Source organism: Rattus rattus, chromosome X (assembly GCF_011064425.1).
Source record: "Rattus rattus isolate New Zealand chromosome X, Rrattus_CSIRO_v1, whole genome shotgun sequence".
NCBI classification, from domain to species: Eukaryota; Metazoa; Chordata; class Mammalia; order Rodentia; family Muridae; genus Rattus; species Rattus rattus.
The window spans coordinates 66,621,288-66,630,205 of NC_046172.1; the positions used below are offsets into that span (position 1 = coordinate 66,621,288).

Sequence of the window (8,918 nt, forward strand, 5' to 3'; positions counted from 1 at the left end):
CAAAACACCCAGGAAATATAGGCACTATGGAAAAAAACCAAACCTAAGAATAATAGAAATAGAAGAAGAAAATTCCACGCTCAAAGACCTAGAAAATATTTTCAATAAAATCATAGAAGAAAAATTTCCTAACCTAAAGAAGGAGGTGCTTATAAAGTACAAGAAGCTTCATGTTCCATATCCCCAATGTAGTGAGTCGCAGATAAGGCCACCCCTATTGATTCTTAGGCATCTCCCTTATCCCAGGTCTCTGACTCATCCTGCAAATGCCCCAAGAAATGCATGCATGAGAGATGGAGCAGAGACTGAGGGAATGGCCAACTAATAACAGGCCCAACTTGAGACACATCCCATGGGCAAGAACCAATCCCTAACACTATTAATAAAACTCTGTTATGCTTGTAGGCAGGAGCATGTTGTCCTCTGAGAGGGTCCACCCAGCACCTGACTCAGAGATTCAGACACCCACAGACAAACAGTGGCTGGAGCAGGGGATTCTTATGGAAGAATAGGAGGAAGGGAATAGGAACTCCACAGAAAGACCAAGGGAGTCAACTAATCTGGACCCTTGGGACTCTCAGACCCTGAACCACCAACCAAAGAACATGGGCTGGACCTAGGCCTCCCAGCACATATGTAGCAGATGTGCAGCTCTATCTTCATGTGGGTCCGGAACCACTGGAGTGGGGGCTGTCCCAAAAGCTGTTGCCTGTCTGTAGGATATGTTCTTCCAGCTGGGCTGCTTTATTTGGTCTCAGTGGGAGAGGATGCGACTAGCCCTGCAAAGACTTGAAGTGTTAGGGTGGGGGGATACTCAGGGGCCCCCACCCTCTCAGAGGAGAAGGGGAAGGGATAGGGGAAGGATTGTGGGAGAGGGGTGAGTGTGAGGGGGCAGTAAGTACAATCTAAAGTGAATAAGTAAAAAACAAAACAAAACAAAAAATCAAAACAAATAAATTAAGGCAGAGGTAAAGCTCAGGTAGTGAGGCCTTGGTGCTGGTTTCTTCCTGTCCCCTAAAGCACCCAGGCCTGTATCATGGACTTTTAGCACCAACCTGGAGGAGTGGGGGCATGGCCTCCTCCTTTGAGAGCAATCTGGCTGGAGAGAGCTGAGAGAGCGCCTGCAGGCAACTGGCCCTGGAAACCATCGACATCAACAAGGACCCATATTTCATGAAGAACAACCTGGATCCTGTGAGTGCAAACTCTACTGGACTCTGCTTAACATTGAGGGGAGCTACCTGGTCCATACCCAAGGGAAGAAACATCCAACTACCTTGGCCAGGCTGTCAAGGCGAGCTGCCAAGGAGGCCAAAGAAGCCCCCCCCCCGCCCAGCCTGCACCCGTGAAGGTCAAGATGAAAGTGAAGAAATTTGTGAAGATTGGCCGCCCTAGCTACAAAGTGGCCAATCAGAGGGACACAGAGATGGGCCAGCAGAGCCTGCTGTTCCAGATTGACTACCCTGAGATTGCAGAGGGCATCATGCTACGCCACTGCTTCATGTCTGACTATGAGCAGAGGGGTCGAGGCCCTGAACCACCGCTGGTAGTATGTGCTCATGGCTGCTGAGTCCTATGAGACCATTGCCTTCAAGGTGCTGAGCCGGGAGATTGACAAGGCTGAGGGCAAGTTTTGGACCCACTGGTGCCGAGAGACCAAGCAGTTTTTTCTTCAGTTCCACTTTAAGATGATGAAGCCCCGGACCCCTCCCAGCCTTCCAGCAGGACCCCCAGGCATCAAGCAGCCCCGCCCCAACTCATGAATGAACTACCTCCTTGTCCATCACTCCCTGAAGCCTTGGCCCCACCTCCACCTGGTGGCCTGCTTCTTCTTCCTATGCTCCCACTGGGCCTGCTCCCTCTGGGCCCCCTGGACCTCCCCAAATGCCCCACCACCTCCTGGAGTGCACCCCCAGCCCCAGTATTACACCAACCAACATCTGGAGTCCATCCCCAAGCTCCTAGGGTACACCCCCAGCACCAATGGTCCATCCACCATCTGGGATCCATCCTCCAGTTCCTGAGGTCATCCCCCAGCCCCTGGAGTGCACTCACCAGCTCCAGGTGTGCACCCACCAGCAATTCCTAATAGTTTTCTGAGGGCATTTTATTAAACGGAAAATGATGAGTTGGCTTCCTATCTAACACTGAAGGAATTATGAAAAACATTCCTATTTTAAATATCTTAAGTTTTGGGTTAAGTTGAAGCATGCTAAGTTAAAGTGATATTAGCCATTGTACATTACATGGTTATGTGTTTTATGGTTATTAAAAAATGCCTGGGCTAGAAGGAGTCCTGGAAATCCAACTTTTAGAAGGTAGAAATTAGATCTATTGAGGTTATTTCGAAGCCATGTACAAGTAATGTCTGTCTGAATTTTATGAGAGGATCATACTTGTATAATACAACACTGCTATATTTCTGAGAAAAGACACAGAGGGCATTTCTATTTAATATATAAATTAAAGAGAAGGGGTAAGGATAATGAAGCTTACTTTTTACATTCCTGCTTGTGTTGAAATTCATTGTGCTTGCTTCTGTTCAATCAGTTCTTTATTTAAACTATTTATAAAGTTGTACACAGTCAAACTCAACCTTTTGTCTTCTGCATGTTAGATCTCTGTAGTTTCAAATGCTTCCTCCTGCCAAAAGACCACATGTCCCCATTTTATTCACCTGAGTAAATCCTATTGATCTTTACAGACCACGTTTTTTAATGAAAAAAAAAAGTATGTGTGTGTATGTCTCTCTGTTTGCATATACCACATGCGTAAGTGCAAAACGGGGTTGCAGAAAGAGAGCATTGGTTATGCACTGCCCACCATGAGTGCTGTGAATTGAACTCCCGTCGTCCTCTAGAAGAGCAGTACATGCTCTCAACTGCTGGGTCAATTTTCTTTGTGCTTTCCATAGAAGTATGTCCTCTTACTTTAGGGTCCCTATTTTATTTTTAAATTATACATTCGCAGACAAAGTGCTTGTATGATTTTTTTATGAGGAGAGACAAAGTTCTATTTTGACAGTCATTTCATCTTCGGTACCTAGCGTTGCTGAGACGTAGGAGGTACTCAATCTCAATTTGTTGAGTTAATCAAATAAAGAACAAACATCTATTGTAGCATCAGTGAATTCCAATTCAGCCACAGCAGCTTAGATAATAGATCATGGGTTTTAAATTGTAGGAGGGACCCTTTAATACAATAGTATTTATTGGGCATTTATAAATGTAGCAGTTAGCATTTTAAATGTTTTATATGCATTATCTCAGTTATTACTTAAGTCCTATGAAAGAGGCATTATATATATATATACACATTTCTCTTTTCTCTCTCCTTCTCTCTCGCCTCTCTCTCTCTCTCTCTCTCACAAACACATACACACACACACGTGTTACATGTTGGGAAATTGAGGTAAATCTTGCTAGCAAGAGAAGCTTGTATTAAAATCCAGTATGTCATTTCATATTTCACGCTCTTTTTTTAAAAAAGATTTTTCAAACTTGTGTGTGTGTGTGTTTGTGTGCGTGTGTGTGAACTTCACATTATGCACCCCAATCCTACTCATCTCCCCCTCCCTGCCAACCTGCCCTTCACCCTTGCAACCCCCCTCAATAAAAAAAAAAACAAACTCGTGGGCGCTGTAGCGTGTCAGTGTGTCCACAGTATTCCTTTTTGTCCACACTTCTTTACTTGCAAATGTTCATTGCAATGAGTCATTGGTCTGGTATGAGGTCTCTGGCTTCTGCCACATTATCAATACTGGATCCTCACAGGGCTCCTCTTGGATATCCTACTGTTGCCCTGTGTCATGGAGATCCTGTAGTTTTGAATCTATAGAACTGGCCCCTTCGTGCACTCCAGCATCGATGGGGTAAATGTTGGGGTGGACCAACTGAAAGCCTTGGATCTGGGCCTGAGAGTTATCAGAGATGGTAATCGCATTGGCTCTCATGTTCTTGTGGCCAGTTTCTCTGTAATCCGTGCAACCAGGGCCAACTCTATCCTGCTGTGGTACGCAGGCAAGGTCCAGGACCTGCTCTCCTGAGTGCTGCAGTCAGTGAGGGACATGGCCAGTTCTGCCATTCTCATAATCCAGGGAAGAGTTTTCATCTGCCACAGATGGTGAGGAATGAGGGAGGGGGAAAGAGAATGTCTCTCCCTCATCTGAGCCACCTCCCAGCAAACAAGAGGCAGAGCTGGCTCTCCTGTGCTTACACCCTTGGGCCAGGGTCACTTGTAACCACTACAGCCAAGGTCAGATCTACTATGCTGCCCAGACACAGTACAGGGCCTTTTCTCCTGAGTACTGCACCAGGTCTGGGGCAAGACTAGCTCTCTTTTTCTCATGACCCCAGTGCCAGCTCTCCCACTTGTCCTAGATGGCAAGGGTCGAGGATGGGGAACACTGCCACATAGTAGACAAGAGGCAGGGCCAGCTCTCCCACACTCACAACCCTGAGGCTGGCTAACCTGAAACTTCCATAATGTGCAGGGCCCACTCTTCCAGGTACTGTGGCTGGCTATGGGCAAGGTTCTATGCCTCTAGGGCCAGTTTCCCATGATGGGGCCTGCCCCACAGCCCTCAGGTATCCCTCATGTCCCCAGTAGCATCCCAGACCAGGGATATCTGCCCGGCCTTTGGTGGCAACAGACCCTTGCTTCTGCAGAGCCACGGACCCAGACGTGGCCCCCAGTGTCAGCATAGGCCAGGACTTCACCAGGGACCCAGGTGGCATCACTGGCTACTCACATCTGGCTGTCCTCACTACCCCACGCCTGGCCCCTTGCCTCTTCATGAAGTTCACATGCTTCTGCTTCTTTTTCTCTCTCATTTCTCCACCACTTGCTTGCTCCTCTTAGTGGCATCCAGAGTCTCTGAGTGTCTAGGGTAATTTCAGGAGTGATCTTAGGAGTGCAATGCCCCACCAGACAGGGGTCATCTCGAGCACGGTCTGCCCCATCCTCAGGCCTGAGGTATGCCAGACTGCTGCTCATCTCAGGCTAGCTCCCTGTTTGGACCCCATGGTACCAGTCTGGTGATCATTTCAGGCTTACTCCTCTACCGCCGGCCCACCCAAGTGACCATCTATCTCTGGCTTACTCCTGCCTGGGCCCTGTGGCCCAGTGGGGGTTTTTCTAGTTTCAGACTTGCTTACCATCCTGAGAGCCCATCCAGGCCTACCTGGCACTGCAGTGGTGGTCATCTCAGGCTCCCCTTTTTTTTTTCTTCCAGGAAATGTTAGGCTACTAACCATTCAGATGTCCATAGGTCAGAACGCTGAGCATAGACAGACATAGCCTCTCTCCTCTCTGCCATCTATGGACACACATATGACACAGCAGTCACATCTGCAATGCCTCCAGGGGCAGGGCTTTTTTTTTTTAACTCCTCATGCCTTTAATGCTAAGCCATGTGGTCCAATCTTATTTCCAGATGGGAACATTGAAACACAGAGGAAAATGATTTTTATATGTTTCAATTTAACTTAGTAGCAAAGCCAGGAGTAGAGTCCAGGTTTCATGATTAATAATTTGCAGCTTTATCTCACCCTGCCACTAATATTAAATTAGTTCTAGCAATCACGTTTCATATAATAGCTTTTCTAATTTTATCTTCAAAATGGCATCTTTCTCCAAATGAAGATCTAAGTCTTTTCGAGGTAGTTTACTAATTTTCTTGGTAGCCAAATAAAAAGAGAAATATTTGAAGCATCTGAAGTGGCCTCTAAAAATCAAAATAAGAACTATGAAGATGGAGCCCAGCCTGGCTGCACACGCCTTTAACCTTAGTGCTTGGGAGGCAGATGTAGGCAGATCTCTGTGAGTTCAAGGCCAGTGTGGTCTATATAGCCAGGTCCAGGACAGCCAGGGCTGTTACACAATGAAACCTTGTCTCAAAAAACCAAAACCAAGAAAAGGAAAAAAAACCCACAAAAAGAACCATGTAGCTATGTGCATGTATCTAATAAACAGAGTTGTTAAGCAAGACATGACTGTTTATTGTTACTAAGACGTCACAAGTGTCACATGTGTGTTCATGTGTGTTCTTCGAGCTTCATGACAAGCCTGAGAGGGATAGAACTGTTAAGCTGGAACACAAGGTTATGTAGACTCCCTGACCCAGTTCAGTCTTCCCTCTCCCTCTCCGTCCCCCTCTGTGTGTATGTGTGTATGTGTGGTGTGTGGGCTCAAACCTAAGGTCCCGTGCTCAATCACTGAGTTAGACTGCTAGCACTATACTTTGGTTTTGGGGCAGAGACTTTGGAACACAGGGATTAAAGTAATTAATCCTAAACACTACTAGCATGCTCCGACACCTGATTCCCAAATAAAAGGAAGAGTAGAAGGCAAGAAGTTTGGGACTGACATTTTGTGACATTGATTCTGCTATTAGAGTGGATAGAGATTTTTCCATTCCAGGTTCTAATCGACAGTAGCAATCTCACTTTCTATGTGATTGTTATTTTAACCTGCTACTGGCAGCAGGGTGCTATGGTGCATATCTGTCATCTCAGTACGTTAGAGACCGAGGCAGCAGGCATTCCAGATTAGTGCTTCAGGCTACATAAGGAGGCTCATCACAAAACAAAACTTGGAGATGGAGATATGGTTCAGTGAGGGATCTGGTTACCTATCAGTACCCACACTGAGCAACGCACAGCTGCCTTTAACTCCAGTTTCAGGGAATCCAATACCTTCTTGTTGTCTCCTCAGGTACCTAGGCATATATGGTGCACATTCAGAAAAGCATGTACATGCTTGTACATATAAAAATAAGAACAAATGTCAGTGAAGATGTGGGGAAAGAGGAACTCATTCATTTTTGCTATGACGACGAACTTGTACAGATACTCTGGAAATGAGTGTCAGAATTCTCAAAAAGGTAGAAATAATTTTGGTTGTTATTAGGGAAGAAATAAAATGAGCCAAAAAAATGCAAAAATGCTTTTCTCCACCATAACCCTTGATTTCAAAGAAATATTTGTAGTTTGGTGAGACTGAGAGGTTGGTTTACTATTTCTTGTGACTAAAAGATCATAAGAGAAATAAATTATATAAAACTAAACTAAATTAAACTAAACTATCCAAAAATAAATGTATGACTCAGCTGTATTCATTCCTTTGGCATAAGCGAAAGGATTCAACATTCGGGCCCACAGACATGTGCGCCATCCACATTCGTTGCCCTGTTCACAACAGCTAGGATGAAAGCCAGCCTAGATGTTCAGCCAAAGAATGGATAATGAAATGTGCTGCATATGCACAGTGGAATTCTATTCAGTCGTAAAGGAAGATATGAAATCATCAACTCTCAGGTAAATGGGTGGAAATAGAACATATTCTACTCTGTGAAGTGACGCAGACTCAGAAAGTCAAACGTCACATGTTCTCTTTTGTGGTCTTGGTTCCAAATGCTTAGATGTGCCTATAAACTGGAGGAAGCACAGAAACCAGAAAAGGAAAAAGTGACAAAAGGGTGGTTGAGGAGCATTAGAGAGGAGGACAGAAGGGTAGAGTGATATGAACAGGAGAGGGGGAGTCTTTAACTGGTAAGAAGAAAAGGAAGGAAATACAGGGGGACAGGACAGAAAACAGATAAGTTTGAAAAGATAAAGGGGATCACATTATCTAATTTTATCAAAATTAAATAACACATATATACAGTTTGAATAACTACTTCACTTGGGGGTAATAATGTTCCCTTCAAAACCATAAATTATTTTTATAAAACTCCCAGCAACAGGAATGAAAAACTTCCTCTCAAATTGTTTGTTAGGGGATTCCAGGACCCTAATAACAATATAGGCTATTGCTGTTGCCTTTGTTTTTTTCCCAGAGGCTAAATGTAAGGGCATATCACCGAAGATAGCCTTTGGACACAGGGGTTGGAGGAACATTGTTAGGAGTGGCTTGGAAGCCTTTTACCTAAAGAATGGCTCTCATAGTATAGGAGGGTACAATACAGGCTATCAAAAGGAGGGGAGCAAGCAGCAGTCCAACCTAGCTGAAAAGCCCATGAGCCACAACAAATGATAAACTGGTAAGATATCCTCAATAATGCAGCAGTATCACTTTTATTTGTGGGGGAAACAAACATCTATGTAATTGAACTAAAGACCTGCTCAACAAGAGGGAATTGTCTGGTACTATAAACCTAGCCAACAAGGGTCTGGTCATAGACCTTACTACTGTTAGTTTCCTAAAGCAATATGATATCAGTTTCCAAATAATTATCTTTTATATCTGCAGATAAATAATAGCCTACTACCTTATAAAAAAAGCTTTTTGCATCAGATGGAGACTATTACAGAGATCCACAACTAGTCAAAATAAAGAGAATCAGTGACTGCAGGATGCCTAGCCACAATTGATACATCTGCAATGCCATCCCTACCATTAAGGCTCAGTGCAAATCAGGGGAGAGGGGGCAGAAAGATTGTAGGAGGCAGAGGCTCAGCACCATTAATCAATCATACCCCATAGATATGACTTGGGAAAATGCACCCATGAGCTCTCAACAGTATGGTTTCCTGAACAAGTCTAGCATAATGACAATACCAGTTGACATGTCAATGGGAACAGAGAAACTTGACATGGTCCTAGTCCTAGATGAAGAGCCACAGGTGGTCAATGACTGCTGAGAGGAGGATAATTCAGGGACAAACTCCCACTGGAGTCAGTAGGTTATATACATATGTATGTGTGTGTATATATATATATATATATATGAGATCATAAATTTGGGATGGTGAATATGGGAAGAGAAGAGTTGGACAAGGAAAAGGGCAGGAGTGATGTAGATGTAGTGCTCTGTATGTAGTTCTCAAAAGCAAAACTGTAAAAATGGGGCTGGATAGCTTCACATTTAAGAGCACTGGCTGCTCTTGCAAACGACATTGGTTTTGTTCCTACACTCA

The 8,918-nt window shown here is 44.6% G+C and overlaps 1 non-coding gene and 1 pseudogene across 1 annotated transcript; one reads left to right on the forward strand and one right to left on the reverse strand.

Annotated features, from left to right (window-relative positions):
* Positions 1–1,036: 1,036 nt before the first annotated feature.
* Positions 1,037–2,114, forward strand: LOC116887972 (annotated as a pseudogene).
* A 3,121-nt stretch (positions 2,115–5,235) lies between these two features.
* Positions 5,236–5,371, reverse strand: LOC116889506. The gene has a single exon (XR_004386452.1). It is a non-coding gene; the product is annotated as a small nucleolar RNA SNORA17 (small nucleolar RNA).
* Positions 5,372–8,918: the final 3,547 nt, after the last annotated feature.